The 6,899-nt window shown below is 43.1% G+C and overlaps 1 protein-coding gene across 2 annotated transcripts in view; it reads right to left on the bottom strand.

The window, feature by feature from the left end:
- NELL1 (neural EGFL like 1) overlaps window positions 1-6,899 on the bottom strand; it is an 888,103-nt gene that overhangs the window by 799,611 nt on the left and 81,593 nt on the right. The gene's annotated exons all lie outside the window — the stretch shown is intronic.

Genomic DNA, 6,899 nt, shown 5'->3' with positions numbered 1-6,899 from the left:
AAAAAAAAAAAAAAAAAAAAAAAAAAAAAAAAAAAAAAAAAAAAAAAAAAAAAAAAAAAAAAAAAAAAAAAAAAAAAAAAAAAGTGCTGGGTGAAGGGAGGAGATTGGAGAAGGAAAGAAATTAAATGTTTGTATTCACACACTCTTCTCTGCCTCAAATAGAAGCAATTTCATTTTCCTCTTCCCTGGCATATAGAGTGAGGATGGTAGTGAATTTCATTTCAAGGGGAAGCATATACCTTTCTTCCCCTGTGCCAGGCACTATGGTTGGTACTGGGGGAATGAAAGTAAAGATAGTTTCTGCCCTGGAGGATAGACACATAAGAAAGACAGTTTTCTTATGTCAATAATTACAGAATAGGGCAGTGCACAAAGAAACAGAGGAGGCCCGTGGAGATCGGGGATGACATCATGGAGGATGTATCACTGAACCTGACTCTAAAAACATGCAAAATTATTTACTAGGCAGGAGAGAGGGAGAAAAGGGCATTCATTACAGTAGCATTACATGTCTGTGAACACTCGTGTGTTTTTACATTATCCTGGCATTTTTCTTTTTCTGCAACTGTATCTTTTACTAAAAGTTCAACAGAGAAAGCATCTACTTAATCTAATATTGGAGCAAATTCTCAGGCCCCTGATTGGCCAAGGGGTACCACATTAGCACAAAGCAGACCAACAGGCAAAATCCCCACCAATGCACAGCTAAGAATCAGCAAATTGAGGTACGAAAAGCACACTAAGGAAGTCTGCCTCAGCCTTGACTGGTGGAGCATGCAGGCAACATTTCAATAATTACACTGAGAACCTCAAAATATGGCAAACTCCTGATATAGACAGACCACATCCTTCTAGCCCGAGTGCCACGTAAGCTAATGGTAAGAATGGTACCAAAAGGTAAAGCAACATTTCTTAATTTGAAATGACAGTTGGCTTTTCATTTCTGAATGTAGAGGAAATTTGTCGATTCAGAACTGCCAACCATCTGTGAGGCAATTTCTGGTTTTGGAGGATGGGAGGCATGTGTCCTACTATTTGTTCTTGTGACCCTGCTTTGAGGATGTCAGATGTTATTGATCCAAGTGGCTTTCAAAAAACCAGAACTCACAAGCAGAACGTAGTGAGAAAACTAGAAGACTCCGGTTAATGTGTAAGGGATTTTCATCTCCAATAACAAGTTCACGATAACATTCCATTAAACCTCCATTTGTTCCAGAAGCCAGAATAAGAAAAAACAAACGTGTATGTCTTATTACAGTGTGTGTCTTATTAAAAGGGCAGGGCTAGTGCTCTGCACATGTCATCTCACTTACAATAACTTTAGGAGAAGACATCATTGTTATTCCTACTTTATGGATGGCAAAACTAAAGCTTACAGAATTTAAATAGTGTTCTAAAGGACACTGGGCTGGGAAGGCTTGATGCTGAGATGTCAGTACAGCAAGCTGGTTCCATGAACTACACCCTTAACTGGCTACACCTGCTATTCACCAATATGTGTGATCTCAGTGCTGGATATAAATGAAGGGTAAATCACCATAATTCTCCCAGTGCCTGGCACTTTTGTGTTCACTCAGGAAATATTTATTGAATAAATGAACAGTCTATTTGTACATCCCTTATGAGTTAAGTTACCAAAACATCTCCATTTTACAGGTGAAGGAACTGAGGCACAGAGAGGCTTCATGGCTTGCCCCAGGTAACATGACAAGTGAGTGGAGACAAAACTGACTCTTGCCCCAGCAGAGTCGACTGTGACATTCCATGACATTCAACTAATGCCTCTGCTCATTTTTCATCCTCCTCCCGTTCCTCTCACCCAGAGCCCGCAGTCCTGCATTCCAGCACCAGGAGCCTCACATCCCTTCTTCACAGGACCACGTTCCTCCCCATTTTGGTATGCTCCTACCTGCAGCAACCTCCATCTCCTCTCCCTGCTTTTCTGATAACAGCTTACTTGTTACTCCTCAGGCCAGTTTTCTCTGACCACCCCAGGCCAGCTCAGTTACCTGTCTTTATTTATCTTCATTGTACTTATCACAATTATCAGGGATTATGTGTGTAATCATTTATAAATGTTGTCATTTTATTAAGTGCCATATATATATATAGTCTGGGCAACAGAGAGAGATCCAGTCTCAAAAAAGAAATATATATATATATATATATATATATATATATATATGTGTGTGTGTGTGTGTTGCCCAGACTATATATATATATATATATATATATATATTTTTTTTTTTTTTTGAGACTGGATCTCTCTCTGTTGCCCAGACTGTTGCCTAGGCTGGATCGTGGTGTGATCTCAGCCCACTGCAACCTCCGCCTCCTAGGTTCAAGTAATCCTCCTGCCTCAGCCTCCTGAGTAGTTGAGACTACAGGTGTGTGCCACCACACCTGGCTTAATTTTAGTATTTTTGGTAGAAGACCAAGGTTTCACCATGTTGCTCAGGCTGGTCTCAAACTCCTGGGCTCAAGTGATCCACTCACCTTGGCCTCCAAAAGTGCTGGGATTACAGGCATGAGCCATCATGCCCAGCCAAGTGCTGTATTTATTGCACACTGGACTGTAAGTTCCATGAAGGATTCCCTACCAATATGTACACTACACCCAGCACAGTGCCTGGTACATGGTTAAGCCTCAAATCTTTGTCACATTAATAAATTGTACCTTGGCTCCAAAGTCTGGAAGATAACACAAGAAAAAAGGTTTACCAAATATAACCAAATTTACGCTCAAATATAACCAGGCCTGTTTGAGAAGAAATACATTAAAGTAATGAGCTGCGTAAGAAATAATATAGCCAGCTGAGTGTCCCCAACTCCTCCATTAGGGGACTAAACCTAAGGCATCCTGTGACACAGGGTATTAACCAATTTTTTGTAATTACTATGTGATTTGATCAGATGAAATTTCAGTACCTCCATAATTTTGCTTATAAGACAGATGAGCTCTTCTTAAAAACGTTTAACAAAACTAGTAAGGAAAATCAACACATCCCATCGCTAAGAAATTAACATTGTGTAGCCACACCCCTTTAGACTGCCTCTCCACACTGCCACTGCAACCCACCAGCAATCAAATCCCCTTATCCCCATCCCCCCATCCCCATCCCCGCCATCCCCATCTCAGGAATAAACAGAGATTTAAAGAATGAATGCCAGCTCCATCTGAATCACAAGACAGGAGAGCAAAAGACAAAAGAGTGGTGAAAAGACTTTTATAATACAATTAAGACTGTATTATATAGTGAAGAAGCTATACAATCACAGAGAATGGCTAAGTAAATTAGGATATATACACCCAATGGAAAATTATATATGATAATATAATGATATGAAAGGTACTGAAATAACATAGGAGATGTCCAGCCAATACTGTCAAACAGGTATACAATAGTACATTACAGCATCATATCAAGTATATATTAACATAAAATTTATTTTGTGATGTACAGCAAATAGATAGGCATGGCCTTCAATTTTGTCAGGTATTGGGAGCTAACATGGACAAAATTTTTCTTCTTTCCACATGTCTGAATTTTCCAAATCTTCTCTGAGAGTTATAAGAAAAAAAAAAAACAATGTTTATGGTAAAATATATGACCTTATCATAGAAATGGGAGAAACGAGAAGGGCATCCTACAAAAGAAGAAAATAAGCACCAATCACCTTGCTTTCAGTCCCACAATTGTATATCCTGAAATCCGTGAGGACAACAGAGGGTTTTTTCTTTTTTCTTTTTTGGTTTTTTTTTTTTTTTTGGCAATAACTGACCAGCAACCCTCCTTAGGTGACATTTTACTTTTTTCAATATTTTATTTTTTATTAACAAATAATTTTACATACGACATTTTAATACACACTGTCAAGAGTCTGAGAACCCCAAGGGCATACTCATCACACAGTGCAAAAAGGTTGCTGGGTGCAAGCAAGAACATTGTTTCCATCAAGCGAAGTTCTCAATGTTCTTATAAAGACATGAGGAAAGTCCTTGCCCCTGCTTTCTGCTAACCACCCATCCATTCATTTATTCATTTGTTCATTCATTCTTAAGCTTAAAAACCTTTACTGAGCACTCTCTGAACCAGACTGTGGACACAAAACTGACTAAGACTCACCTTCTATGCATGAGGAGCTAAAGGCTAGTAATAAAGACACAAACAAAAGTGAATGGATCCTGCTCAGCTTTTCAGTTCAGAGATATTGGAAAGATAGAGCCAGGCACTGTAGCATATGGCTATAATCTCAACTACTCAGGAAGCTGAGATGGAGGATAGCTTGAGCCCAGGAGTTCAAGTCTATTCCAGGGACCACAGTGAAAAAGACCCCATCTCTAAGGAAAAAAAGAAAGAAAAAGAAAAGGATGAAAGAGAAAGAGAAGGAGGAAAGAAGGAAAAAAGGAAGGGAGAGAAAGGAGAGGAGAGAAGAAGGAACAACGAAAGAAAGAGCGGGAAGGGAAGGGAGCAAAAAAGGAAGGGAGGAAAAGAAAAACGGAAGTGAGAGGAGGGGAAGGGAGGGGAGGGAAGGGGAGGAGAGGGGAGGGAAGGGAAGGGAGGAAGGGAGGAAGGGAGGAAGGGAGGAAGGAAGGAAGGAAGGAAGGAGAGAGGGAAGGAAGGAGAGAGGGTAGGGGAGGGGAGGGAGGGAGGGAGGAAGGAGAGAGGGAGGGAGGGAGGGGGAAGGAGAGGGGAGGGGAGGGGAGGAAAAAAGAGAAAGAAGAGAAGAAAGAGAGAGAAAAGAAAAAGGTCATGCTTAGGAGGCATCATTGGTCTGAAACTACCTGGAGCAGGACCGGAGAGTGAGTGCCTCATTGGGGACTTAATCTTCCAGGTAAGAGGGAATGCAGGGTAGCAGTTAAGACCTCAGGCTCCAAAGCAAAGCCTTACCGTTTGGTTAAGATTCCAGTTTCAAGCCGAGCACGGTGGCTCATGCCTGTAATCTCAGCATTTTGGGAGGCTGAGGTGGCAGATCACTTAAGATCAGGAGTTCGAGACCAGCCTGGCAAAAATGGCGGAACCCCATCTCTACTAAAAATACAAAAATTAGCCAGGCATGGTGGCATGTGCCTGTAATCCCAGCTACTTGGAAGACTGTGGCAGGAGAACCCAGGAGGCAAAGGTTGCAGTGAGCTGAGATTGTGTCACTGAACTCCAACCTGGGCAACAGAGAGCCAGACTCTGTCTAAAAAAAAAAAAAAAAAAAAAAATCCAGGAGGGATCCAAGGTGGTCAATTAGGAGCAGCTCAGGATTGCAGCCCCCAGTCAGAGTGCAGAGGGTGAGTGGACACCGCATTTCCAGATGGATTTTTATTGTCCATAGACAAGGAGATTTCCAGGCGGAGGAGGCCCACGGGTTGCCAGTGCAGCTGCACGACTGTTTTCACCAGCGTGGCTGTTTTGCCAGTGCCCTGGCATGGCAGTTCTCCATAAAAAATACACGGGTCCAGGCGCCATTTTAGCTGGCGACTGGAGCTCCAGGAAGGCAGAGTCTCCCACTCATCTGATTAAAAAGGGGACTGAAACAGGGAACCAGGCCAGGAGGTTCCCAGGCAAAAAAGCACCACGAATCTCAGTGCCGCTGTTTCAGCTGGCACAGTGGGTACTGCACGGGAAATCACACAGATCCCGGCACCTTTTCAACAGGTGACTGGAACACCTGGGAGAGAGTTGACCATTCAACTAAAATAAAAAAGGCTCTGAGGCAGGGAGCCTGGTGATCAGGCTCGGCTGGTCACACCCCCACAAAAAAAAGAGCAATCAGAAATGCTCTGGATTGAGAGTTTCACAGCAAGCACAGCTAAACCCAGGACAGTCCAGCTCTGTGGGGAGGTGCATCCACCATTACCGAGGCAGTCCACCACTACAGAGGTAGTTTGCCATTGCAGATGCAGCCCACCATTGCTGAGGCACCCCGCCATTGCAGAGAGAGTTTGCCATTACAGAGGTGGGCCGCCATTGCTGAGGCAGTTGTAACTACACCTGTATAAACAAGACTGCAGGGAAGTTCACACAGCAGCCAGGCAGAGCCCACAGCAGCTCAGCAAAGCCTCTGCAGGCAGACAGTGACTAGGCTGCCTCCTTGCTGGGCAGGGAAGCCCTGAAAAAAGGCAGCAGCACAACAGAAACTCATAAATAAAGCCCTAACTTCCTGGGACAGAGCACCTGGGGAAAAAAATAAAGGGGTGGGGGTGGTTTATGAGTTCTGGTGCAACAGACTTAAACATACCTGCCCAGCAGCTCTGAATGAACAACAGAGCTCACATCTCAGCACCTGAGCTCCTATAAAGGACAGACTGTCTCCTCAAGCAGCTCCCTGACCCCTGTATATCCAAAGAGTCACCACGTAAAGGAGAGCTCAGACTGACATTTGACGGGTATCCTTCTGGGACAAAGACAGCAGAAGAAGAAACTGGCAGCAACCCTTACTGTTCTGCAGCCACTGCAGGTGATCCCCAGGCAAGCAGGGCCTGGAGTAGGCCTCAGCAGTCCTACAGCAGAGGGGCCAGACTGTTAGAAGGAAAACTAAGAAACAGAAAGAAATAATTTCATCATCAACAAACTGGATGTCCACTCAGAGACCCAATCTGAAAGTCAACAACTACAAAGACGACAGGTGGATAAATCCATAAAGATGGGAAGAAACCAGTGCAAAAGGGATGAAAACACCCAAAACCAGAACAAGGGATCATACTCCTCACCAGCAAGGGAATAAGGCTGGATGGAGAATGAGTGTGATGAATTGACAGAATCAGGCTTCAGAAGGTGGGTAATAAGAAACTTCTGTGAGCTAAAAGAACATTTTCTAACCCAATGCAAAGAAACTAAGAACCTTGAAAAAAGATTTGACGAAATGCTAATGAGAATAAACAACTTGGAGAGGAATATAAGTGAATT

The sequence above is a fragment of the Cebus imitator genome, unplaced genomic scaffold (genome assembly GCF_001604975.1).
Source record: "Cebus imitator isolate Cc_AM_T3 unplaced genomic scaffold, Cebus_imitator-1.0 Scaffold39, whole genome shotgun sequence".
NCBI classification, from domain to species: domain Eukaryota; kingdom Metazoa; phylum Chordata; class Mammalia; order Primates; family Cebidae; genus Cebus; species Cebus imitator.
This window is presented reverse-complemented; position numbering and strand designations above follow the sequence as displayed.